Source organism: Pan paniscus, chromosome X (assembly GCF_029289425.2).
Source record: "Pan paniscus chromosome X, NHGRI_mPanPan1-v2.0_pri, whole genome shotgun sequence".
Lineage (NCBI taxonomy): Eukaryota > Metazoa > Chordata > Mammalia > Primates > Hominidae > Pan > Pan paniscus.
Window position 1 is genome coordinate 48999543 of NC_073272.2, and position 27794 is coordinate 49027336.

Sequence of the window (27794 nt, forward strand, 5' to 3'; positions counted from 1 at the left end):
TTACAGGCGTGAGCCACCGTGCCCTGCCCATTCCTTTTATTGCTGATACTTTTCCATGGCATGGATGTACCAAACAGTATAACCATTCACTGGTTGAAAGACATCTTGGTTGTTTCTAGTTGTTGGATATTATGAATAAAGATCCTATAATAGTTTGTGTAAGGTTTTTGTAGGGGTGTGATACTGTGAAATATATAATTGGTCTTTCCTGGCAAACAACTCCTAATATCCTCGGAATCTCTAAAGTACTAAAGTGTCTTTTTGTATGCTAATGAGTTGACTGATGCCTGGCAGTCCCTAGGCAGCTTCCGAATGGGGCTGGTCACCAGAAAGACTAAGGTAGGTTTAGAGGGTTGGGACCCTCCAACCACCTGGGAGGAGAGAGGGTGCTGAGAGTCAAGTCGATCCACAAGGGCAAATGATTTAATCAATCATGCCTACATAATGAAGCCCCCCTAAAACCCCAAAAGGATAAAGTCTGGAGAGCTTCTGGGTAGCCGAACACATGGGGGTTCCTGGAGGGTGGTGCACCCAGAGAGGGCATGAAGACTCCAGGCCCCTTCCCACATGCCTTGCCCTATGTATCTCTTTATTTGGCTGTGATTTATTTGTATTCTTTTTTTTTTTTTTGTGATGGAGTTTCGCTCTTGTTGCACAGGCTGGAGTGCAATGGCGTGATCTTGGCTCACTGCAACCTCCACCTCCTGGATTCAAGTGATTCTCCTGCCTCAGCCTCCCGAGTAGCTGGGATCACAGGCATATGCCACCACGCCCAGCTAATTTTGTATTTTTAGTAGAGATGAGGTTTCTCCATGTTGGTCAGGCTGGTCTCAAACTCCCGACCTCAGGTGATCCACCCGCCTTGGCCTCCAAAAGTGCTGGGATTACTGGTGTGAGCCACCATGCCCGGCCTGAATTTGTATTCTTTAAAATATCCTTTATTGGTGGGAGAGGCCGGAGAATTGCTTGAGTTCAGGAATTCAAGACCAGCCTGGGCGACAAAGTGAGACCTCATTACTACAAAAAATAAAGCTCAGGTGGGGCACGGTGGCTCATGCCTGTAATCCCAGCACTTTGGGAGGCCGAGGTGGGAGGATCGCTTGAGGTCAGGAGTTCGAGACTAGCCTGACCAACATGATAAAACCTCATCTCTACTAAAAATACAAAACTTAGCTGGGTGTGGTGGCGGGCACCTGTAATCCCAGCTACTCGGGAGGCTGAGGTAGGAGAATCACTTGAACCTGTGAGGCGGAGGTTGCAGTGAGCCGAGGTCGCACCACTGCACTCTAGCCTGGGCAAAAGAGCGAGACTCTGTCTTAAAAAAAAAAATCCTTTATAATAAACCAGTAAACATAGTCAGTTTTGTGTTTCCTGTTGAGGGTGAGCGGCCACTGTCTGGGCCGGTGGCTCACAGGTAAAAGAATTTACCACGACAGTTGTAGGTAAAGAAAGGCAGATTTATTAGAGAAAGGAGGAAAATACATTGCAAGAGAGCAACAGGTAGAATCAGCAAAAGAGGAACTGACTTCGAGGAAATGAAGGCTTGCTGGAGATTTTATAGGATGGTTCTTGGGCTGTTTGATAACGCCAAGGTAGCAGGGAGCTAACTTGCATTCTTCTGTCAGCCAAGGTGTTTGATGATTAATTGGAGTGTTTGATGATAAGCAGGAAGTTTGTGAGTTATGTACATTATTTGCTCAAGAGGACTATATGTCCTGGGCCATAAAGAAAGACAGACCTATAACTTAAACTTATCTGCATCTTCTTTTTGTTTATATGTCCTGGAGCAACTCCTTTTCCCTAATTAGGACTCCACATTTCCCTGAGTTTTTTTTTTTTTTTTTAAATGCAGGGTCTCTCTGTCGCCCAGGCTGGAGTGCAGTGACAGCTTGCTTACTGCAGCCTCAGCCTCCCGGGTTCAAGTGATCCTTCCAAGTAGCTAGGACCACAGGTGTGTGCCACCACGCCCGGCTAATTAAAAAAAATTTTTTTTTTTTTTTTTTACAGATGAGGTGTCACTTTGTTTCCCAGGCTGGTCTTGAACTCCTGGCCTCAATCAATCCTCTCTCCTTAGCCTCCCAAAGTGCTGGCATTACAGGCATGAGCCACTACTCCCAGCCTTTCCTTGAGTTCTATGAGCAACTCTAGCAAATTAATTGAACCCTAGGAGGGGATTGTGGGAAGCTTGACTTGTAGCTGGTCAGTACGAAGCTCTGGAGTCTGAAGTGGGGGTAGTCTTCAGAACTGAGCCCTCAACCTGTGGGACCTGATGCTATATCCTGGCAGATAGTGTCAGAATGGAATTGAATTGGAGGACACCCAGCTGTTGTCTACTGCAGAATTGACCTCTTGCTTGATGTGTGAGGAAAATCCCTCACTCATCTGTTGTCACAGCCTGTTATGAGAGTCTAGTAGGAGAAACTGTGTTTGTATTTCTACTCCTACACAGTGGGGTAAATGCATGCGAGAACAATTGTGGGATTGTATGCCAAGTGCATATAGAACAGAATTAATAGACAATCTTTTTTTTTTTTTTTTTTTTTTTTTTTTGAGACAGAGTCTCACTCTATCGCCCAGGCTGGAGTGCAGTGATGTGATCTTGGCTCACTGCAACCTCTGCCTCCCCGGCCCAAGCGATTCTCATGCCTTAGCCTCCTGAGTAGCTGGGATTACAGGCACCCAACACCATACCCTGCTAATTTTTTGTATTTTTAGTACAGACAGGGTTTCACCATGTTGGCCAGACTGGTCTCCAACTCCTGACCTCAGGTGATCCACCCGCCTTGGCCTCCCAAAATGCTGGGATTACAGGTGTGAGCCACCACGCCCAGCAATCTTTTTTTTTTTTTTTTTTTTTTTGTGAGATGGAGTCTCGATCTGTCACCCAGGCTGGAGTGCAGTGATGCAATCTCGGCTCACTGCCACCTCTGTGTCCCAGGTTCAAGCTATTCTCCTGCCTCAGCCTCCCAAGTAGCTGGGATTGCAGGCACCCGCCATGATGCCTGGCTAATTTTTTTGTATTTTTAGTAGACATGGGGTTTCACCATGTTGGCCAGGTTGGTCTCAAGCTCCTGACCTCAGCCTCCCAAAGTTCTGGGATTACAGGCGTGAGCCCTGAGCCCGGCTGACAATCTTTTTTTTTTTTCAGAGTCTTGCTCTGTCACCCAGGCTGGAGTGCAGTGGCACGATCTTGGCTCACTGCAACCTCTGCCTCCCGGGTTCAAGTAATTCTCCTGCCTCAGCCTCCCGAGTAGCTGGGATTACAGGTGTGCACCACCATGCCTGGCTAATTTTTGTATTTTTAGTAGAGACAGGGTTTCACCATGTTGGCCAGGCTGGCCTTGAACTCCTGACCTCGTGATCCACCCATCTCGGCCTCCCAAAGTGCTGGGATTATAGGCATGAGCCACGGTGCCTGGCCGACAATCATTTTTAATACAGTTTTAGAGGTACAGAAAAGTTAAGATAGTACCTATAATTCCATATGCTGTCACCTCCTCACCCCCCCCCCCCCACAACTGGTGCAGTTTTCCCTATTATTCACATCTTGCATTAGTGTGGTACATTTGTAAAAATTAATGAACTGATAGTGATATATTACTATTAATTTTAGCCTACAGTTTATAGCAAGGCTCACTGCTTTGTGTTGTACATAGGGGTTTTGGCAAATAGATCATGACATATATCCACCAGTGCAGCTTCATACAGTTTCATTCCATTTCACCTGTGCTTCAGCGATTCATCCTGCCTTTCCCTCTGCCCGAACCTCTATCAACCACTCATTTTTTACTGTCTTTGTAGTTTTGCCTTTTTTTTTTTTTTTGACACTGTGCCTCACTCTGTTGCCCAGGCAGGAGTGCCGTGGTGTGATCACTGCTCACTGCAGCCTCTACCTCCCAGGCTCAGGTGATCCTCCCATCTCAGCCTCCTGGGTAGTTAGGACCACAGGCACATGCCACCATGTCTGGCTAATTTTCAGTATTTTTTATAGAGACACGGTTTTACCATGTTGCCCAGTGTGGTCTTGAACTCGGGCTCAAGCAATTTGCCCACCTCAGCCTCCCAAAGTGCTGGGATTTACAGATGTGAGCTATTATGCCAGGTCTAGTTTTGCCTTTTCTAAAATGTCATGTAGTTGGAATCATGCAGTATGTAGTCTTTTCAAACTGGCTTCTTTCACTTAGCAATTTGTATTTAAGGTTCCTCCATGTTTTTTTGTGGTTTGATAGTTCCAAGAATTGGAAGTACCACAGTTTGCTTATTCCTTCACCTACCGAAGGGCACTTTCATTGTTTGTAGGTTTTAGCAATGATGAAAAAAGCTACTATGAACATTCATGTGCGGATTTTTGTGTGAACATGTTTTGAACTCAATTGGCTAAATAACTAGGAGCATAACTGCTATGTCATATAAGCTTTATAAACTTTATAAGAAACTGCCCAGGCAGGGCGTAATGGCTCACACCTATAATCCCAGCACTTTGGGAGGCTGAGGCAGGTGGATCACCTGAAGTCAGGAGTTCGAGACCAGCCTGGCCAACATGGTGAAATCCCGTCTCTACTATAAATACAAAAAATTAGCTGGGTGTGATGGCAGGTATCTGTAATCCCAGCTACTTGAGAGGCTGAGGCAGGAGAATGGCTTGAACCTGAGAGGCAGAGGTTGCAGTGAGCCACGATCGCGTCATTGTACTCCAGCTTGGGCAACAAGAGTGAAACTCCGTCTCAAAAAAAAAAAAAAAAAAAAGGGAAACTTACCAACTGTCTTCCCAAGTTTTTCACCATTTTGCATTCCCACCAGCAATGAATGAGTATTACTGTTACTCCTCATCTTCACCAATGAAACCACCATTGCAAAATTGTAACTGAGACAGTGAAAGAGATCTAATCTGATCAACCCCATCTTTCTTCAAACCTCCGAGCTGTCCTTGTTCATTCCCGAGCATAGGCTGAACTAACTTAGGGAGGAACTTAGTTTATAGTTTAAAACAAAGATGGTAACAGGCTTTTCCCAAGGCAAATCCCCTGCTTGCCTGGGGACTAGATTGCCTTTGTAGGAATAACAAGTTGCCTTTGTAGGAATAACCAGATAGAAATTATGGTTTAGGAGTCATGCAGCCGGAGACTACAAGATTCTGACTCTCTCTAAACTGCTCCTAAGATCAGTGCTTGAGATATTTTGCAGACCCTGGACCTAATGGATCAGCTGGCAACACCCAGATCGATAAATTGGCTCATCTGATCTTGTGGCCCCCACCCAGGAACTGACTCAGCACAGGAAGACAGCTTCCATTCCCTACGGATTCATCTTTGACCTGACCAATCAGCACTCCCGGCTTACACTGGCTCTCCCCTACCCCTGCCCCCCGCCCCACCAAATTATCCTTTAAAAACTCTGATCCCCAAATGCTCGGGGAGACTGATTTGAGTATTAATACAATTCTGGGTCTTTGTGAATTACTCTGTGTGAATTACTCTTTCTCTATTGCAGTTTCTCTGTCTTAATAAATCTGCTCTGTCTGGGTAACAGGCAAGGTGAAGCCATTGGGCAGTTACACCAGCATTTGGTATTGTCAGCTTTTTAATTAATTAATTAATTATTTTGAGACAGTGCAGTGGTATGATCACAGCTCGCTGGAGCCTCAACCTCCCCGGGTTCAGGTGATCCTCCCACCTCAACCTCCCAAGAGTAGCTGGGACTACAAGCATGTGCCACCATGCCTGGCTAATTTTTGTATTTTTAGTAGAGATGGGGTTTCACCATGTTGCCCAGGCTGGTCTTGAACTCCTGGCTTCAAATGATCCTCCCGCCTCAGCCTCCCAAAGTGCTGGGATTACAGGTGTGAGCCACCATGCCCAGCCTTTTTAAAAAAAAAAAAAAAAACATTCTAATAGGTGTGTGATCCTATCTCCTTGTTTTAATTTGCAATTCTCTAGTGACATGATGTTGAGGACCTTTTTATATGCTTATTTACCATCTGAATGTCTTTGATGAGGTCATCTTTTCAGATCTTTTGCCCACTTTTTAATTGAGTAGTTTGTTTTCTTATTGTTGAGTTTAATAGTTCTTTGTATGTTTCGGATACTATAACCTCCCAATGGGTTCCCCTTGCCCGCTGCCTAGACAGAGCTGATATTAAGACAGGGGAACTGCACTAGAGAAAGAATAATTCACGCAGAGCCAGCTGTACGGGAGACTGGAATTTTTATTATTACTCAAATCAGTCTCCCTGAAAAGTTGGGGATCGGAGTTTTTAACGATAATTTGGTGGGTAGGGACCAGTGAGTTAGAAGTGCTGATTGGTCAGGTCATGGATCAAATCATAGGAGTTGAAGCTGTCCTCTTGTGCTGAGTCAGTGCCTGGGTGGGGGCCACAAGACCAGATCGAGCCAGTTTATGGATCTGGGTGGTCCCAACTGATCAATTAAGTGCAGAGTCTGCAAAATATCTCAAGCACTAATCTTAGGTTTTACAATTGTGATGTTATTCCCAGGAACAATTTGGCTAGAGTCAGAATCTTGTAGTCTCTAGTTGCATGACTCCTGAATCATTACTTCTAATCTTGTGGCTAATTTCTTAGTCCTACAAAGGCAGTCTAATCCCCAGGCAGGAAGGGGGTTTGTTTTGGGAAAGGGCTGTTATCCTCTTTGTTTCAACGTTAAACTATAAGCCAAGTTCCTCTCACGCTGGGCGCGGTGGCTCATGCCTGTAATCCCAGCACTTAGGCCGACGCAGGCAGATCACCTGAGGTCAGAAGTTTGAGACCAGCCTGGCCAACATGGTGAAACCTCGTCTCTACAAAATTATAAAAATTAGCTGGGCGTGGTGGCCTGCACCTGTAATCCCAGCTACTCGGGAGGCTGAGGCAGGAGAATCGCTTGAACCCAGGAAGCGGAGGTAGCAGTGAGCCGAGATCGTGCCACTGCACTCCAGCCTGGGCGACAGTGCCAGACTCTGTCTCAAAAAAAAAACTAAGTTCCTCTCAAAGTTAGTTTGGTCTGTGCCCAGGAATGAACAAGGGTAGTTTGGAGGTTAGAAGCAAGACGGAGTTGGTTTAGGTTGGATCTCTTTCACTGTAATAATTTTCTCATTATAATTTTACAACGGTGGTTTCAATACAAGTCCTTTATGAGATAAGTGTTTTGCAAATATTTTCTCCCAGTCTGTGGCTTGTCTATTCTGTCATCAGCGTCTTTCACAGAAGAGAAGTTTCTAATTTTAATAATGCACAACGTACTGTTTTTTTTTTCTTTCACAGGTCATACTTTTGGTGTTGTATTCATATACATATATATTTTTATAGAGATGGGGTCTCACTAGGTTGCCCAGGCTGGTCTTGAACGCCTGGGCTCAAGCGATCCACCTACCTCAGCCTCCCAAAGTGCTGTGATTACAGGCATGAGCCACTGCACTTGGCTGGTGTTGTATTTAAAAACTCATCACCAAACCCAAGGTTACTTGGATTTTCTTCTTTGTTATCTTATAGAAATTTTATAGTTTTTCATTTTACATAGAGATCTATAATCCATTTTGAGTTAATTTTTTTTTTTTTTTTGAGACAGGGTCTGCACTCCAGCCTTTGTCACCCAGGCTGGAGTGCGGTGGTGCGATCTCGGCTCACTGCAACCTCTGCCTCCTGGGTTCAAGCAATTCTGCCTCAGCCCCTGGAGCAGATGGGACTACAGGTGCACACCACCACAACCGACTAATTTTTGTATTTTTAGTAGAGATGGGGTTTCACCATGTTGGCCAGGCTGGTATCGAACTCTTGACCTCAAGTGATGCACTGCCTTGGCCTCCCAGTTTTGAGTTAATTTTTGTGAAACATATAAGGACTGTGTCTAGATGCTTTTTTTTTTTTTGCGTATGGATGTCCAGTTGTTCCAGCACCATTTGTTGAAAAGACTTATTTCTTCACCGAATTTCTTTTGCTCCTTTGTCAATGATCAGTTGGCTGTTTTTGTGTGTATATATATTTCTAGGTTCTCTATTCTATTCCCTTGATCTATTTGCCTATTCTTTCACCAATACCTCTGTCTTGATTAGTCTAGTTTTATAGTAAGTCATGAAGTTGGGTAGTCTCAGTCCTCTGACTTTGTTCTTGTTTAGTACTATGTTGACTACTTTGGATTTTTGCCTTTCCATATAAACTTTAGAATCAGTTTGTTGATAGCCACAAAATAATTTGGTGGGAATTTGATTGGGATTATGTTGAATCTCCTGATCAAGGTGGGGACAATTATTGACATGTTAACAGTATTGAGTCTTCCCTTTAGCAGCAGAGAATCCATACGGGTCTGCAGCAACCTCAATTCTTGCCTCCTCAGAAAAAAGAATTTGAGGGGCATAAGACAGAGTGAGAGACCAGGGCAAGTTTTAGAGCAGTAGTGAAAGTTTATTAAAAAGCTTTAGAGCAAGGATGAAAGGAAGCAAACTACACTTGGAAGAGGGCCAAGCAGGCGACTTCAGAGATCAAATGTGCGGTTTGACTTTGACTTGGGGTTTTATGCTTCCTGGGTCTATATTACCCCTCCTTTGATTCTTACCTTGGGGTGGGCTGTCCGCATGTGCTGTGGCTTGTCAGCGCTTGAGAAGGGGCCGCATGCGCATTGTGGTTACTGAAGTTCTACGCATGCTCACTTGAGGAGTTTTTCCCTTACCAGCGGAGTGTTCCTAAAGGAAGGTTATATACCAGTTAAACTCGGCCATTTTGCATCGTAGTGCACATGTCTTGAGCCCACTGGCCCAACTCCTGAGATCTTATTGGGAAGCTGCTGATCACCAGTTTCAGGTTTTTTGGTATCTGTTGAGAGACTGCCTTTCCCTGGCGCCAGCTGCAACCAATTATTATTTTTATTTTTTTTATTATTATTCTTTTTTTTTAGGAGGAACAGGAGAAGCAGGAGGAGGATGAGGAGGAAGAGGAGCAGGAGGAGGAGAAAGAGAAGGAGGAGCAGGAGGAGGAGAAAGAGAAGGAGGAGCAGGAGGAGGAGAAAGAGAAGGAGGAGGAACAGGAGGAGCAGGAGAAAAAAGGAGGAGCAGGAGGAGGAGGAGAAAGAGAAGGAGGAGGAGGAGGAAGAGGAGCAGGAGGAGGAGAAAGAGAAGGAGGAAGAGCAGAAGGAGAAAGAGCAGGAGGAGGAGAAGCAGCAGGAGGAGGAGCAGCAGGAGGAAGAGGAGCAGGAGGAGGAGCAGGGAGCAATTATTATTTTAGAGAGACAGTTTTAACAACTGCCTGACCATCACCTCCTGGTGGGGTTTGAGGGGGGGTGCTCTCCTGCTCTGCTCTTGTCTAACTACCTAACTACCTAATTATTCTAACATTTCTGTCAATAAACATGCAATATCTCTCTGTTTACTTATATATTCTGATATATTTCATGTCAAATTTTGTTTGATTTTCCTCATGTATGTCTTCTACATATTTTGTTAGGTTTATGTATATTTTATCTTTTTGGTGCTAACGTAAATGGTATTATGTTTTTAATTTTAAATATCAATTGTTCATTTCGGGTATATAGGAAAACAATTGACTTTTATTAAGCCTGTATCCTGTGACTTTACTATAATCACTTAATAGTGCCAGAAAATCCTTTAGTGAAATGGATTGTGAGAGTAGCTAAATGATAGGGGTAGTATGTTTGATTTTGAATGCTGTAGAGTGGAAGAGCATGTCTGGGTTGATGCAGGACCCACAGCTCATAGTGACCAATCAGATGGCTGTACTTGAGCCAGACACACAAAAACACAAGAAGTTATTCATGAGGGAAGACCTAGCATGCCAGACTTGCTCAAAGCCACTGTAAAGTGTGTTTACCCTGTCAGCGGAAAGAGTCAAATTCTGTAAAATATTTGAAGAGACTTATTCCAAACCAGCACTCAGGAGATACTGAGAACAGGTGCCCAAGGTATGTGTTAGATGTCCACTGATTCGGTTCGGAAAGGCGGGACAACTTGAAGTGGGGGCTTCCAGGTAACAGGTAGATAAGAGACAAAAGGTTGCATTCTCTTGGGTCTTTGATCAGCTTTTCACTGAATACATAATTTACATGTGAGAGGGGATAGAATAGTCTGCCTAATGAAACAACAGGGCAGAGGAAGCAATCAGATATCCATTTGTCTCAGGTGAGCAGAGGGAGGACATTGAGTTCTGTCTGTCCTTTGTCATCCTGCACCTGTGAAGATAAGCTATCAATTTACGTTGCCAGGGTGAAATTCAACAGAACTTTTTTTTTTTTTTTTTTTTCTGAGACGCAGTCTCGCTCTGTTGCCCAGGCTGGAGTGCAGTGGCGTGATCTCGGCTCACTGCAACCTCTGCCTCCCGGGTTCAAGCGATTCTCCTGCCTCAGCCTCCGAGTAGCTGGGATTACAGGCTTGTCTCGGACTCCTGACCTCGTGATCCGCCCACCTCGGCCTCCCAAAGTGCTGGGATTACAGGCATGAGCCACCGCACCCGGCCCAGAACATCTTAAGGTAAAGGTCTTGAGGCCCACAAGGTCTTTTCTTGTGGGCAAATTGTGAGGGAGGCATGTAGCCTTTTTTTTTTTTTTTTAATCTTTGTAGCTATCTTATTTGGGAATAAAATGTGAAGCAGGTTTGCCTAACACCCTTTGGCTTAATGATTTTGGAGTCCTGAGATTTATTTTCCTTCACAACCCTAAGTACAGGACTGTGTAACATATGCCAAGAGGAGCACCCCTGATGAAGCAGCTGATAGGCTTCATATGCAGGCCATGTGGGACTGGCTTTATGGTGCCTATGATATTCACCCGCTGAATATGCCCATTACCCAGGCCATATTCAGCTATGGTTAAGGGGTCTTTTTGCATAGGCACCCCATGTAAACTTACAGCTGCAAAATACAGCAATAGACCCAAAAGCCTCATTGAATTTGCTGCCTCAGCTTCCCTTCAGGGATCCCACAGCTGCTAATGAAAACATTAACGTGAAAATGGGGAGAAGCCTAGGGAAGGGTCAAGTCTACCAGCAAAGTGGAAATCTCTCAGTGGCTATTAAGAAATGGGATGGCCGGGCGCAGTGGCTTATGCCTGTAATCCCAGCACTTTGGGAGGCCGAGGTGGGCGGATCACAAGGTCAGGAGTTTGAGACCAGCCTGGCCAATATGGTGAAACCCCATCTCTACTAAAAAATACAAAAAAATTAGCCAGGCGTGGTGGCGGGCACCTGTAGTCCCAGCTGCTCGGGAGGCTGAGGCAGGAGAATTGCTTGAACCCGGGAGGCAGAGGTTGCAGTGAGCTGAGATCGCACCACTGCACTCCAGCCTGGGTGACAGAGAGGGACTCAGTCTCAAAAAAAAAAAAAAAAAAAAAAAGAAATGGGATGGTTGGGCTTTGTTTGGTGGCTCACACCTGTAATTCCAGCACTTTGGGAGGCTGAGACAGGTGGATCGTTTGAGCCCAGGAATTCAAAACCAGCCTGGGCAACATAGCGAAATCCCATCTCTACAAAAAAAAAATAATAAATAAAAAAAATTAGCTGAGCATGGTGGTGCACGCCTGTAATTCCAGCTGCTTGTGAAGCTGAGGTGGGAGGATCACTTGAGCTGGGGAGGTCAAGCCTGCAGTAAGCCATGATCGCACCACTGCACTCTGTCTCAGAAAAAAAAAAAAAAAAAAAGACCAAGGGCAAAGGTTCTTTGGCTCCACCCCGGGATGGGGACCCAAAGCTTTGTGCACATGAAATGGGTGGTGAAGAGAAGTTTCTGGGTAAAATGGGAGGAAAAGAGAACTTTCTGGGACTCCTTTATATGGAAGCCTCATACACGGAGGTACCAAAATCCATTAGTGAAGCTGTAACATGGGCTACAACTAGACTGGGAGAATATAGAAATGTAACAGTTGATAGGATTAAGGTGTACATTTGGGTGAAAATTGGAATGTGTTTAAACAGGCTTTGTGGCTGGGTGCGGTTGCTCACCCCTGTAATCCCACCACTTTGGGAGGCCGAGGCGGGTGGATCACTTGAGGTCAGGAGTTCGAGACCAGCCTGGCTAACATGGTGAAACCCTGTCTCTACTGAAAATTTAAAAAAAAAAAGTTAGCTGGGTGTGGTGACACGTGCCTGTACTCCCAGCTTCTCAGGAGGCTGAGGCAGGAGAATCGCTTGAGCCTGGGACGGGGAGGCTGCAGTGAGCCGAGATCGCGCCACTGCACTCCAGTCTAGGTGACAGAGCGAGACAAAGTCTCAAATAAATAAATGTTTTTTTAAAAAAATAAAAATAAACAGGTTTTAGCTGAATGTTTTATGGGAATGGATATTATGACTGACAGGGAACACTTCCCCTAACTAGTATTGTGACACTCAAACCTGTTGATGAAATCCCAATGGAGGAATATAAGGGTTGATGGGATTAAGGTGAAAGTTTGGAAAATTTGTAGATTTGAACAGGCTTTATTTGAAATGGTTGCATCTCTTTTACCTCAATGTATTATGGAGATTGAAATTGTATCTGACTGTGGAATGTTTCCCCTCTCTAGTATTGTAAATTCACCCTTCAACCAGTATTACTTGAACATGCTAAACGGGAACCAGTAAGATTGCCGAAGCCCACGAAGTATAGAATAGAACCTGGGGTGCCGCACAGACAGATTATCTGTACAATAGCCCTTTGTGGAGCAGAGACCGGCGCTTATGGCAAAAGCCTAAGAGCGCCTCCTAGTGGTAACCTGGGACTTTGGACTAGAGAATTTCCAGTTGAGCTTGGATTAGACATTAATTGAAAGTGCCCTTATGATTGAAGGACATAAAATAATTTTGAAACCTAAAATATCCATGATGTCTCAGGTGATGGTGTAACGCTCCAATAGGGAGTGCAGTGCCCAGAGTAGTTCCATAATTACATGGAAATGGTTCGTACAAGAATATGCTGCCAGGGGAGTGCGGAATTAGTGGTTTTCACAACCAGGTAGACTCCTTTCCGCCAGGACTGATGGAGGAGGAGCTGGTCGGTTCTGTCATCGATTGGAGAATGCTCCAGCTCTGAACTGACCAACAAAAAGATGCTTGGTTTGTGGATGGCAGTTCCAAGGCGAATGGACTGCATCGTGTTTGGATGTCCCAATGGCGTCCATTATAGCAAAAGGATCCAATTTAGGATTATGTTTAGCATTTACGTGTCATCACTTTAGTGTTATTCAGTTGAGAAGGTTCCTTCTTTGCCTCTCATAACTCTTTGACGATTTAATTAAATAATAGTATTTAAGTATTTACAAATTTATATTCTTCTCATCATATAAATTGGAATAATGATTACTGAAGCAGATCTGAATAGTCATACAAGTGAGTATATAGAATATATATTAGTTACCCCAGAGCATGAAGAGTGAAATTCCCATGAGCTAAATATTCACATGATGGATTTTACGGTGTTACTCTAAGTCCACCTAGCATTTCCAGTTGAGCACACCCTTCCTAGGTGAAATGATAGAAAGAATAACAAACTCTTGAGTGCTAGCTCTGTATCAGTGCTGCCCTAAGCGATTCCGTGTGTGTGTGTGTGTGTGTGTGTTTGAGACAGAGTCTTGCTCATGTTGCCTAGGCTGGACTGCAGTGGCACGATCTTGGCTCACTGCAACCTCTGCCTCCCGGGTTCAAGCCGTTCTCCTGCTTCAGCCTCCTGAGTAGCTGGGATTACAGGTGCGTGCCACCACGCCCAGCTAATTTTTGTATTTTTGGTAGAGACAGGATTTCACCATGTTGGCCAGGCTGGTCTCAAACTGCTGACCTCAGGTGATCCACCTGCCTCGGCCTCCCAAAGTGCTGGGATTACAGGTGTGAGCCACTGCACCCGGCCATGATTCCACGTATGATTCACCCAAATTTCACAGATGACAAGACTGAGGCTCAGAGGAAGGTAGTAACTTAGCCAGAGTAATAGCACGAGTGTGAGTCAGAGCCAAGATTTGAACCCAGGCAGCGTGGCTCCCACCACCACGTTCTTGCTTGTTCTCTTCTGTGTCCAGGAGATTCCTTCCTACCTGACCTTGTTCTCGACACTCTCTGGTTACTTCTGCATAGCCACAGTCTAAAGCAGTTATACAACCATCCTAGGTGAGCTATGCATTTTTAAAAATTAAACTTTGATTTTGAGATCAGTATCGATTCCCATGCAATTATAGGAATAATACAGAGAGATCCTATGTGCGCTTTATCCAGTTTCCTCCAATGGTAACACCTTCCAGAACAATAGCACAATATCACAACCAGGATGTGGCCATTGACACAACCCCAGGATGTCTCCTGCTGCCCTTTCACAACCACACCTGCTACCCTTGTTCCTGCCATCTATCCCCTCGAGGTTCCTAACCCTGACACTAATCTGTTCTCTATCTCTAGAATGTTGTCATTTCACGAGTGTTATATAAATGAAAGTATACAGTATGTGACTTTTTTTTTTTTTTTGAGATGGAGTCTTGCTCTGTCGTCAGGTTGGAGTGCAGTGGTGCGATCTCGGCTTGCTGCAACCTTTGCCTCCCAGGTTCAAGCAATTCTCCTGCCTCAGCCTCCCAAGTAGCTGGGACCAGAGGCGTGCACCATCACACCCGGCTAATTTTTGTATTTTTAGTAGAGATGGAGTTTCACCATGTTGGCCGGGCTGGTCTTGAACTCTGGACCTCAAGTGATCTGCCCATTTCAGCCTCCCAAAGTGCTGGGATTATAGGCATGAGCCACGCCACCCGGCTCCCAATTTGCCCTTTATTTATTTGTTATTTATTTGCTTGTTGCCTTTGTTTCCTGTGTATTTTAGGATGCTTCTAAGTATAAATAAATACGTATTAGAATAAAAGGAAGAAAAAAAAGAAGAAAATATCAATACAAGTTTTAGAAAGTAAGCATGCCTGTCAGCAATCCTACTGAGCCTACTGAACAAGAAAACTTTGCAGTCTTTTTTTTGTTTTTGTTTTTTTTGAGATGGAGTCTCACTCTGTTGCCCAGGCTGGAGTGCAGTGGTGTGATCTTGGCTCACTGAAACCTCTCTTCAAGCGATTTCGTCCCTCAGCGTCCCAAGTAGCTGGGACTACAGGCGTGCACCACCATGCCCTGCTAATTTTTTTTTTTTTTTGAGTCAGAGTTTCGCTCTTGTTGCCCAGGCTGGAGTGCAGTGGCACGAACTCAGCTCACTGCAACCTCCGCCTCCCGGATTCAAGTGATTCTCCTGCCTCAGCCTCCCGAGTAGCCTGGAATTACAGGCATGCACCACCATGCCCGGCTAGTTTTGTATTTTTAGTAGAGACGGGGTTTCTCCATGTTGGTCAGGCTAGTCTCGAACTCCCGACTGAGTGATCCACTCAGGCAGTGATCCACCTGCCTCAGCCTCCCAAAGTGTTGGGATTACAGGCATGAGCCACCATGCCCAGCCTGATTTTTGTAGTTTTAGTAGACGGGGTTTCACCATGTTGGTCAGGGTGGTCTTGAACTCCTGAGCTCAAGTGATCCGCCCATCCCACCCTCCCAAAGTGCTGGGATTACAGGCATGAGCCACCATGCCTGGTCCTGAAGTTTTGCTTAATCTGTATATTCTAGGAAGACACAGCAGAGCAGGAGCTGCAATCAAGAATTACAATGCCTCAGTCGGGCGCGGTGGCTCACACTTGTAATCCCAGCACTTTGGGAGGCTAAGGTGTTCTCAGGAGTTCGAGACCAGCCTGGCCAATGTAGTGAAACCCCCATCTCTACTAAAAATACAAAAATTAGCCAGGCATGGTGGCACATGCCTGTAATCCCAGCTACTTGGAAGGTTGAGGCAGGAGAATCACCTGAACACAGGAGGCTGAGATTGTGCCACTGCACTCCAGCCTGGGTGACAGAGCAAGACTCTGTCTCAAAAAAACAAACAAACAAAAAAAGAATTACAATGCTTCTACGGAGAAATCAATAATTCATTTATAGTGGAGAGTTCCTGATATTTAAATTTTTTTATTACTTTATTATTATTTTCTTAGAGAATTACAATGCTTCTACAGAGAAATCAGTAATTCCTTTATAGTGGAGAGTTCCTGATACTTAAATTTTTTTATTACTTTATTATTATTATTTTCTTAGAGACAGGGTCTTGCTTCATCTCCCAGGCTGGAGTGCAGTGGCACAATCATAGCTCATTGCAGCCTCGAACTACTGCACTCAAGTGATCCTCCCACCTAAGCCTCCTGAGTAGCAGTGACTACAGGTGCTTGTCATCACGCCCAGCTAATTTTTTTGATTTTTAGTAGAGATGAGGTCTATGTTGCCCTGGCTGGTCCTGAACTCCTGAGCTCAAGTCATCCTCCCGCCTCAGCCTCCCAAAGTGCTGGGATTCCAGGCCTGAGCCACTGTGCCTGGCTATGTGTTTTTTTTTTTTTTTTTTTTTGAGTCAGAGTCTTCCACCTGAGTCTCCCGAATAGCTGGGACCACAGGCGCACACCAACATGCCTGGCTAATTTTTTAATTTTTATTTTTGTAGAGACAGAGTCTCATTATGTTGTCCAGGCTAGTCTCGAACTCCTGGCCTCAAGCACTCCTCCTGCCTCAGCCTCCTGAGTTGGTGGGATTACAGGTGTGAGCCACTGCATGCAGCAGTTCCTAATACTTGAGTGTCAAGAAATCCTCTGGGGTGTGCTCAGAGCAGGGGGCCTGAAGAATGCTTCTTCTGTTTACAACACACCCAATAGGAATCTGGGGTCATTGTGACGGGGGGCACAAAACTTGTGACCTCTCTATGAACAAATGCCCCACATGTGAAAAAAAGAAATATTTTGTTAAATCTTCATACGGATGATGGAAACAATATTTTCTTTTCTTTTTTTTGAGATGGAGTCTCGCTCTTTTGTCCAGCCTGGAGTGCAGTGGTGCGATCTCAGCTCACTGCAACCTCTACCTCCCAGGTTCAAGCAATTCTCTTGCCTCAGCCTCTCGAGTAGCACCATCATGCCTGGCTAATTTTTGTATTTTTAGTAGAGACAGGGTTTTACCATGTTGGCTGGGCTGGTCTCGAACTCCTGACCTCAAGTGATCCATCCGCCCTTGGCCTCCCAAAGTGCTGGGAGTACAGGTGTGAACCACCACACCCGGCCGGAAACAATATTTTCAATTACAACCTTGTCATAAGTGATATTACAGGTCTTCTGTGGCTATTTGTCTTTTTGAAAAGACTTTTTCATTAATTTTTTTTCTTTTTTCTTTTTTTTGAGACAGAGTCTTGCTCTGTCGCCCAGGCTGGAGTGCAATGGCAGATCTCAGTTCACTGTGACGTCTGACTCCTGGGTTCTAGCGATTCTCCTGCCTCAGCCTTCCAAGTAGCTGGGAGCCATTAATTTTTTTTTTTTTCCAAGACAGAGTGTTGCTCTGCTGGTCAGGCTCAAGTGCAGTGGCCTGATCACAGCTCACTGCAGCCTCAATCTCCGAAGCTCAAGCAGATCTTCCCACCTCAGCCTCTTGACTAGCTGAGACTACAGGCGCACGTCGCCATGCCTGGCTAATTTTTTAATTTCTTGTAGATAGGAGGTCTCCCTATGTTCCCCAGTCTCCCTCCTTGGTCTCATTCAGTTTTTAAGTAAGATTTTAAAAACTACAGGATGAAGGGCGGGCACAGTGGCTCATGCCTGTAATCCCAGCACTTTGGGAGGCCGAGGTGGGTGGATCACTTGAGGTCAGGAGTTTGAGACCAGCCTGGCCAACTTGGCAAAACCCCGTCTCTACTAAAAATACAAAAATTATCTGGGTGTAGTGGCACATGCCTGTAGTACCAGCTACTTGGGAGGTTGAGGTGAGAGTATTGCTTGAGTCCAGAAGGTTGGGGCTGCAGTGACCCAAGATCATGCCACTGCACTCCAGCCTGGGCAACAGAGCGAGACCCTGTCTCAAAGAAAAATAAAAGGAAGCAGTGGTTATTGCATATTGTACTGTATTTGTCTCGCTACCACTGAGTAGAATTTGCATTCCACGTATTTTCATCTTTACCATCCTCTTGAATCTTCAGTCTATCTTCCCTTCCTGTTTGATGTCTTCATGCTTTTCCAGCACTCTTTTTCTGGCTGGTTCTATTTTTTTCTGAGTTGGTAGATGGTGCACAATTTGAGTTTTCTGATGATTTTATTCTCAAAGAAGCCTGTGTGGGAGGAGCATTACTAAATAAGGAAGTGCTAGTCAATATCCAGATGACTAGGAATGGATAAAGTATTGTTCCCAACAGGGATCCAGTGTCCCCACGGGATGAGCATACCTTGGATATAGTCAGTCTTCCTATCTGTGCCTCAAACTGCTGTGCTGCTTCTTAAGGAGCTTCCAAAGGGAAGCTGATTTGTGAAGGGAGAACCATCAAAAAGACAGAATTGAATGACTGCAGTAGTGCTTCTTTGTCTTGTATAAGATTTCCTCTTGGGCTGTGCACAGTGGCTCATGCCTGCACAAAATGCCCAGCACTTTGGGAGGCCGAGGCGGGCGGATCACCTGAGGTCGGGAGTTCGAGACCAGCCTCACCAACATGGAGAAACCCCCTCTACTAAAAATACAAAATTAGCTGGGTGTGGTGGTGCATGCCTGTAATCCCAGCTACTCGGGAGGCTGAGGCAGGAGAATCACTTGAATCTGGGAGGTGGAGGTTGCAGTGAGCCCAGATTGCGCCATTGCACGCCAGCCTGGGCAACAAGAGCAAAACTCCGTCTCAAAAGAAAAAAAGTTTTCCTTTTGAATTCCATTTCTGCCTGTTTTTAGCAGAGCAGCAGCTTTGGCAGCTTCTCTCTCTGTCTCTCTGTCTCTGTCTCTCTCTCTCTCTCATCTGGTCTTTGTGAAATGAGCAGCACTCTGCGTGATTCCATGCAGTTGTCTGTTTCATATGTCTTTCAGCTGCCCTATATTCTGCCTTTCCTGTTTCTTTGTTCTTACATTCTTTTTGTCAATTGTTCTTGTTTCTTTTGATATACAGCATTTCTCTTTCAGTTTTCCTTCTCAATTTCCCTCTTGATCTCTTTGTTCTTCCACTTACCTTTTCAAGTATTTTGGTTAGTCTTAGTCTGTTCACTCTGACAGTGAGGTTCTTGGTAGGTCTTTGATTTGACCTTCCTCTAAGCTCCCTTTGAGGCAATGACATGCCCTGATCTGTTTCCTCTTGTTTAATATATATGACTTTGTGTCAGGAGAGGTAGGTGGTGTATCACAAAACTCAACATTTCTGCACTGAAAGTTTTCCAAAGTGTTACAAGTGTTACTGGGTTCAAATGAGGGATGAAACAGTGACTAAACTTTCTGACTGGCTCCCATTTGCAACTCATGTTTCAGTTTTTAGTTACTGCATCTTTTGGTTTACTCTCTTATCTGAAATACTTGGCACCAGAAGTGTTTTGGATTTTTTTTCTTATTTTGGAACGTTTGAGTTATATTCACTGATTCGGGATCCCTAATCTGAAAATCTGAATCCAAAATGCTTTAATGAGCATTTCCCTTGAGCATGATGTTGGTGCTCGAAAGGTTTTGTATTTTGGAGCATTTCAGATTTTGGATTTTTTTTCCCCTCTCCTCTTCTGGAAAAAGACAGAGTCTTGTTCTGTCTTGCCCAGGCTGGAGTGCAGTGGCACGATCTCGGCTCACTGCAACCTCCGCCTCCTGGGTTCAAGCAATTCTCCTGTCTCAGTCTCCTGAGTAGCTGGCACTACAGGCATGTGCCACCACACCCGGCTAATTTTGTATTTTTAGTAGAGACTGGGTTTCACCATGTTGGCCAGGCTGGTCTTGAACTCCTGACCTCAGGTGATCCACTCGCCTTGGCCTCCCAAAGTGCTGGGATTACAGGCATGAGCCACTGCGCCTGGCCAAGATTTTGGATTTTTGGACTGTGGATACTGAACCTGTATTGATTTTTTTTTTTTTTTTTTTTTTTTTTTTTTTTTGAGAGGGAGTCTCGCTCTGTCGCCCAGGCTGGAATGCAGTGGTGCAATCTCAGCTCACCGCAAGCTCCACTTCCCAGGTTCACGCCATTCTCCTGCCTCAGCCTCCTAAGTAGCTGGGAATACAGGCACCCGCCACCATGCCCAGCTAATTTTTTGTATTTTTAGTAGAGACGGGGTTTCACCGTGTTAGCCAGGATGGTCTCGATCTCCTGAGCTCGTGATCCACCTGCCTGGGCCTCCCAAAGTGCTGGGATTACAGGCGTGAGCCACCGTGCCCAGCCCTGAACCTGCATTGCTGTTAATAGCAACAGAACTGTTTGAGGATGCTTCTGTCACTTTGTCATCTTCCTAACCTGCAGCCATCTGTGTAGGCTGTTTATCATCAGCTGCCATGACACTATGACAACTGTGATGTTACTCTTGGCCACTGTGATGGCGACCTGAATGGTTTCCTGGAAGTGTAGCATCATTCCCCTCTCCTCTTCTGGAAAAAGACACTTGTCATTGAATTTAGGGGCTACCCAGTTAATCCAGAATGATCTCAACTCAGATCCTTAACTACATCTGCAGAGATCCTTTTTCCAAATAACACCCAGGTAACATTCACCGTGCCTGGGTGTTAGGATGTGGATATATCTTTTGGGGGAGTGCACCATTCAACCCACTATAGTTTGTTCTCTAGCCTCCAAATTTATGTCCATCCCACATGCAAAATACATTCATCCCATCCCAACATACCCAAAAGTCTTAATGCATTACGGCATCAGTTTCTGCCTGTGGATCTGTGAAACTGGAAAACAAGTTATCTGTTTCCAAAACTACAATGGTGGGACAGGCATAGGACAGATATTCCCATTCCAAAAGGCAGAAATTGGAAGTCATAAAGGGTTCACTGGTCCCAATCAAGTTTGAAACCCAGTAGGGAAAATATCGTTAGATTAAGGCCTGAAAAGTATCCCCTGTTGAGGCCGGGCATGGTGGCTCATGCCTGTAATTCTAGCACTTTGGGAGGCCGAGGCAGGTGGATCCCTGAGGTCAGGAGTTCGAGACCAGCCTGGCCAACATGGTGAAACCCCATCTCTACGAAAAATACAAAAATTAGCCAGGCATGGTGGCGCACGCCTGTAATCCCAGCTTCTCAGGAGGCTGAGGCAGGAGAATCTCTTGAACCTGGGAGGCGGAAGTTGCAGTGAGCCGAGATCCTGCCACTGCACTGCAGCCTGGGGGATAGAGTGAGACTGTCTCAAAAAAAAAAAAAAATCTCCTGTTGCTCTGCTCTCTTGGCCTCTGCCTCGCCCATGCCTCTGCACCTGCGGTTCTGCCCTTGGAGTCATTCTTCCTTTGTGTTGCAGGTAGCACATGCTTATAACCAGATAGTTCGATCAGCCCATTTCCTGCCTATAAAGTTTTGGAAGTCTGACAGCCTTCTGTCATTTTGTCTTTTCTCTGTTTCTTTCTGTTTAAGCTGGCAGTGTTTGTACTGGTATAACATTCCCAAAAGCCTTGTCACTCTCCTGTATGTGTTCCTATTAGAGAAGAAGGCCGTCCACAGAGCTTTCTTGGATAATCCCATCTCTATTCCTGATTCTGCTGAAATGGGTCATCGGATCCTTGAGTATCACAAAGAGCATGCTTTCCCAACAGTGAATTTTCTTTCTTTTTTTTCTTTTTGAGACAAGGTCTCACTCTGTCATCCAGGCTGCAGTGCAGTGGCATGATCACCGTTCACTGCAGCCTTAACCTCCTGGGCTCCAACCCAGCTGTCCTCCTGTCTCAGCCTCCCGAATAGCTGGGACTACCGGATTGAGCTACCATCCCCGCCACCCCCCCCCCTTTTTTTTTTTTTAGACAAAGTCTTGCTCTGTCGCCCAGGCTGGAGTGATTAAACCATTAAACCACTGACCACTGGTGATCAAGTCAACCTTCAGCCACTCTCCCCTCCCAGGAGGTTGAGTATGGGGCTCAAAGTTCCAACCCCAATCAGGCACTTAACTAATTCTGTTTATTTTTTGTAGAGACGGGGTCTCACTTTGTTGCCCAGGCTGGTCTCGAACTCTTTTTTTTTTTTTTTTGAGATGGGGTCTTGCACTGTTGCCCAGGCTGAAGGGCAGTGGCACGATCTCAGCTCACTGCAAGCTCTGCCTCCCAGAATCACGCCATTCTCCGCCTCAGCCTCCCGAGTAGCTGGGACTACAGGCACCCGCCACCACGCCCGGCTAATTTTTTTGTATTTTTAGTAGAGACAGGGTTTCACCGTGTTAGCCAGGATGGTCTCGATCTCATGACCTCGTGATCCGCCCACCTCGACCTCCCAAAGTGCTGGGATTACACGCGTGAGCCACCGCGCCTGGCCCCTCGAACTCTTGAGCTCAAGTGATCCTCCTACCTTGGCCTCCTACAGTGCTGGGATTATAGGCATGAGCCACTGCACCTGGCCAACAGTGAATTTTCTAATTTTAGCATCTTTTACAATCTGGATAGGCTGAGAATCTCCCAAATCATCAAGTACTGGTTCCTTTCGGCTTAACAGTTTCTTACTCAATGTATCTCTTATGTCTCACATTTTCCTGAAAGCTGTAAGAAAAAACCAGGCCGTCCCTTCAAACACGTTGCTCGAAAATCTCTCAGCTAAATAAATACCGAAGTATTTGTGTGGAAAGTACCTCTGGGTATTTCCAGAATAAAATTCTGTTAAGTTTTCTGCCATTATATAACAAGGATGGTTTTTCATCTAGTTTCCAATATCATGTTCCTCATTTCCTTCTGAGTCAAAACTAGAAGCACCTTTAACATTCATATTTCCAACATTTTGTGCAGGATGATGTTTGTATTCTGTAAGACGATAGAAGCTTTCTTAGTTGTGTTACTTCCTCCTTCTGAGCCCTCCTCAGCAGTGTTTTTTTTGTTTTGTTTTGTTCTTTTTTTTGGCAGGATCTCATTCTATTGCTCAGGCTGGATGGAGTACAGTGGTGTGATCTCAGCTCACTGCAGCCTTGACTTCCCAGGCTCAAGTGATCCTCCCACCTCAGCCTCCCACGTAGCTGGGTCTACAGGAGCACACCACCATGTCCAGCTAATTTTTTGTATTTTTGTTGGTAGAGACGGGGTCTCACCATGTTGCCCAGGCTGGTCTTGAACTCCTGGGCTCAACCTATCCATCCACCTTGGCCTCCCAAAGTGCTGGGGTTACAGGTGTGGAGGCATCACCATGTTGCCCAGGCATTGCTCACACTCCTTGGCTCAGGAGATCCTCCTGCCTCAGCCTCTCAAAGTGTTGGGAATATAGGCACGAGCCACTGCTCCTGGCTAGATTTTTTTATTCAAGAGATGGGCGTCTTGCTATGTTGCCCAGGCTGGTTTTGAACTCCTGAGCTCAAGCTATCCTTCTGCCTTGGCGTCTTGAATAGCTGGGGCTACAGGTGTGTGTCACCATGCCTGGCTTAATTGTAGATGTTAATCACATCTACAAAATACCTTCACAGCAACACCTAGATTAGTGTTTGATTGAATAACTGGGGCATATATCCAGTCCAACTGACACATCAAATTGATTATTGCAATCCACCCCTCATTATCTTGGCACCTATACATATCTCTTTAAATCATACTTAATCTCTAAATAAAGATAACAAGCTCATACTTCTGCCTAACATGATGCAATTCTCAAGTATACAACTAAAAACACCTTCTTTTCCTCAGAAGAGGAGACAAAGTCAGTGGGTGATGCTCACACTTTCCCCTGATGTCCTGTAACTTAAATAAATAAATATTGAGGTCCAGGAGTGGTGGCTCACACCTGTAATCCCAGCACTTTGGGAGGCTGAGGTGGGAGGGTCACTTGAGGTCAGGAGTTTGAGACTAGCCTGGGCAACATGGTGAAAACCCATCTCTACAAAAAGTGCAAAAATTAGCCAGGTGTGGTGGCGTGTGCCTGTGGTCCCAGCTACTCAGGAGGCTGAGGTGGGAGGACTGCCTGAGCCTTTGGAGGTCGAGGCTGCAGTGAGCTGTGATTGAGCCACTGCACTCCAGCCTGGGTGAGAGAGCGAGACCTTGTCTCAAAAAATGAATATTGTACTATAATGTTAAGTATTAATAGTTTTCATGTTAGATGATAAGAGGATAAGAGAGGGAACAAAACAAATACTTGTGATGTATATGCATATATATTTATATATCCACACACATATGCCTAACAAAATAAGGAAGAAATACTCATAAAAATTACAGTCCTGTAGCCAGGGGCAGTGGTGCACGCCTGTAGTCCCAGCTACTTGGGCGACTGAGGGAAGAGGATCCAGTCCAGCCTGGGTAACGTAGCAAGACCTTACCTCTAAAAAAAATGATATATTGGCCGGGTGCAGTAGCTCATGCCTGTAATCCCAGCATTTTGGGAGGCCAAGGTGGGCAGATCATCTGAGGTCAGGAGTTCCAGAGCAATCTGACCAACATGGTGAAACCTTGTCTCTACTGAAAAGAAAAAAATTAGCAGCACGTGGTGGTGCATCCCTGTAATCCCAGCTACTCAGGAGGCTGAGACAGGAGAATCGCTTGAACCCAGGAGGCGGAGGTTGCAGTGAGCCAAGATCGCGCCATTGCACTCCAACCTGGGCAACAAGAGCGAAACTCCGTCTCAAAAAAAAAAAAGTTATATATTTATATATAGTCGTAATTTATGCAGCTGGTCACATGGTCATAGCTGGTATTTATAACTGCCTTCTTCTACCCATTCCAGATCCCTTTGCCCTCAGCAGACACCTGAGCTGCTTCTTTACCCGATGGGGTGACCCAAACTTTTATTATTGCAGAGTCTGGGTGTATTAGTCTGTTCTCATGCTGCTAATAAAGACATACCCAAGACTTGGTAATTTGTAAAGGAAAGAGGTTTAGTTGGCTCATGGTTCCACATGGCTGAGGAGGCCTCACAATCATGGCAGAAGGCGAAAGAGGAGCAAAGTCACATCTTACATGGTGGCAGGCAAGAGAGCATGTGCAGGGGAACTCCCCTTTATAAAATCATCCATTCTTGTGAGACTTATTCACTATCATGAGAACAGCACAGGAAAGACCTGCCTCCATGATTCAATTACCTCCCACTGGGTCCCTTCCACAACACATGGGAATTGTGGGAGCAACAATTCAAGATGAGATTTGGGTGGGGACACAGCCAAACCCTATCAGCCAGCTACTGTTAGTCCTGCCTGAATTGGGTTGTTGTAGTTTTCAATTGACTTTAATCACAGGGCATTGTAGTGTGCTTTAAGGGGTCTTCTGTGTTCCAGGCCTACTCTTCTTTATCTTCATTGTTTAATAGCAACCCAGTTTCTTTTTTTCTTTCTTTTTTTTTTTTTTTTGAGATGGAGTCTCACTCTGTTGCCCAGGCTGGAGTGCAGTGATGTGATCTTAGTTAACCACAACCTCCGCCTCCCAGGTTCAAGTGATTCTCCTGCCTCAGCCTCCCAAGTAGCTGGGATTACAGGCATGCGACACCATGCCTGCCTTATTTATTTATTTATTTATTTATTTATTTATTTATTTATTTTTTTGAGATGGAGTCTTGTTGTCACCCAGGCTGGGAGTGCAGCGGCACAATCTCGGCTCACTGCAACCTCCGCCTCCTGGGTTCAAGCGATTCTCCTGCCTCAGCCTTCCAAGTAGCTGGGACTACAGGTGCCTGCCACCATGCCCAGCTAATTTTTGTATTTTTAGTAGAGACAGAGTTTCACCATGTTGGCCAGGGTAGCCTAGAACTCCTGACCTCAAATGATCTGCCCGCCTTGGCCTCCCAAATTGCTGGGATTACAGGCGTGAGCCACCGTGCCCTGCTGCAAGCCAATTTCATCTTGGTAGTTAGGATCAGATGCTCCAGCCAATACAGCAACTCCCTTCTTTTCCTGTTGCTTCAGAGGCATGAGAAGCCTTAAGTGGCCGTGTGGCAGTCTTAGCTTCCAGTTCAATGAAATCACTGTTGTATCTCTTGGTGGAAGCTTTCCTCCTTTTGGAACAGAGACCCCTACACCAGTGGAGCATAATATCATGAAGGTAGGAAATAAAAATTTTGCTAGTAGGTTACTAGGGGTAATAGTGAGTAGTGCCATTTGCATTTCTGTTTGTTTTTGTGGTTTTTTTGAGACGGAGTCTTGCTCTGTTGCCCAGGCTGGAGTGCACTGGCGTGATCTCAGCTCACTGCAACCTCCTCCACCTGGGTTCAAGTGACTCTCCTGCCTCAGCCTCCTGAGTAGCTGGGAGCCATTTGCATTTTTACCTCCTTGATTCCTGGGCCTGTGAATCCTGGCTATGGGAGAAATCACACCATATATTAAATGCGGATTCAGAGAATATTCAGACTCCTGCAGGACATTGCCCCAGCCCAGCAAGGTATTGCCACCTAGCTGGCACTGTAACTGAGTCTTCAAAAAGCATGGTGAGGAACATGGTGAGACTTGTGAATTCCATGAGCATGGTCCCATTGCCCCACTCCTTTTGCTGTGAAATAAGTTCCTTGGTCAGAAGCAATGCTTTGTGGAATACCATGATGGTGGATTTCCTTTGTTGCATAACCCATGTATTCATTCCTTTACTTTCAGCTATTATTTCTTTTTTTATTTCTGTTTCTTTTTCTTTTTTTTTGAGAGAGAGTCTTGCTTTGTCTCTCAGGCTGGAGGCTGGAGTATAGTGGCACAATCTCGTCTCAATGCAACCTCCACCTCCTGGGTTCAAGCGATTCTCCTGCCTTTGCCTCCCGAGTAGCTGGGATTACAGGCTCATGCCACCACACCCAGCTAATTTTTGTGTGTGTGTGTGTTTTTTTAGATGAAGTCTCACTCTTGTCACTCAGGCTGGAATGCAATGGTGCGATCTTGGTTCACTGCAACCCCTGCCTCCCAGGCCCAAGCGATTCTTCTGCCTCAGCCTCCTGAGTAGCTGGGATTACAGGCGCCTGCCACCATGCCCAGTATTTTTAGTAGAGACAGGGTTTCACCATGTTGGCCAGGCTGGTCTCGAACTCCTGACCTCAGGCAATCTGCCCGCCTCAGCCTCTCAAAGTGCTGGGATTACAGGAGTGAGCCACTGCACCCGGCCTGTATTTTTTAGTAGAGACGGGGTTTCGCCATGTTGGCCAGGCTGGTCTCGAACTCATGAGCTCAGGTAATCCGCCCGCCTTGGCCTCCCAAAGTGCTGGGATTACAGGTGTGAGCCACCGTGTCCAGCCTATTCTTTCTATTTCTCTCTATTTGTCACTGATTTCTACCCACACACTGTTCTGGTCCAGGTTGCTGGCAACAATATTGGTCTAGCAAATGCCTCCCCGTTGGTCTTTTCCCATTCATATAGCATATGGTTATATTGGTACCAAACTCATGGGGTATCTCAACCACTAGACAGTGCATCTGGATTCACTGTCAACCCCAATTTTGTCAGATGGGGTGAAGGCACAATCTATCTCATTAGGCCCATAGGAATTTTGGCATATATATATTTTTAAAGTATAGTTACAGATTCTTGCTAAGGATCATCTCTGCTTCCAGCACCCACAGTTGTAGCCCTGGTCCTGGAACCATTGCAACAAGCAGTAAGAAAGAAAGTTTAGGTAATATAGGGGAGAATTGTATAGTCATATTAGCATCCTCCCCCGTCACCTTTACACCTCATCTCTCAGAAAAGTGGAGGAATCTCAGAATCTATCTAGCAAGAACGTTCCATTGATTCTGCTCATGTTGACTGTGAGCACAAACTTGGGAAGGTGTGTAAGCCAGCTCTTTAAGCCCATGTCTCCTCTCTCTTTCTCTCTCTCTCTGTCTCTTTTTTGAGACAGGGTTTGGGTCTGTTGCCCAGGCTGCAGTGCAGTGGTGTAACCTTGGCTCACTGCAACCTCAGCCTCCAGGGCTGAAGCAATCCTCCCACTTCAGCCTCCTGAGT

At 45.5% G+C, this 27794-nt stretch overlaps 1 protein-coding gene and 1 non-coding gene across 5 annotated transcripts in view; both read left to right on the forward strand.

The window, feature by feature from the left end:
- Window positions 1–27794, forward strand: part of ZNF157 (zinc finger protein 157) — a 57570-nt gene that overhangs the window by 6250 nt on the left and 23526 nt on the right. The window contains exon 2 of one of the 4 annotated variants that reach the window (XR_010111221.1): window positions 8886–12722. The exons of the other annotated variants lie outside the window; for them this stretch is intronic. The gene's annotated coding sequence lies outside the window, so the exon portion shown is untranslated. Of the gene's footprint in view, window positions 1–8885; window positions 12723–27794 lie in introns of those variants that run through there. 4 annotated transcript variants of the gene reach the window in all.
- Window positions 16604–16732, forward strand: LOC112438602 (small nucleolar RNA SNORA11). Its single transcript, XR_003027006.1, has one exon. It is a non-coding gene; the product is annotated as a small nucleolar RNA SNORA11 (small nucleolar RNA).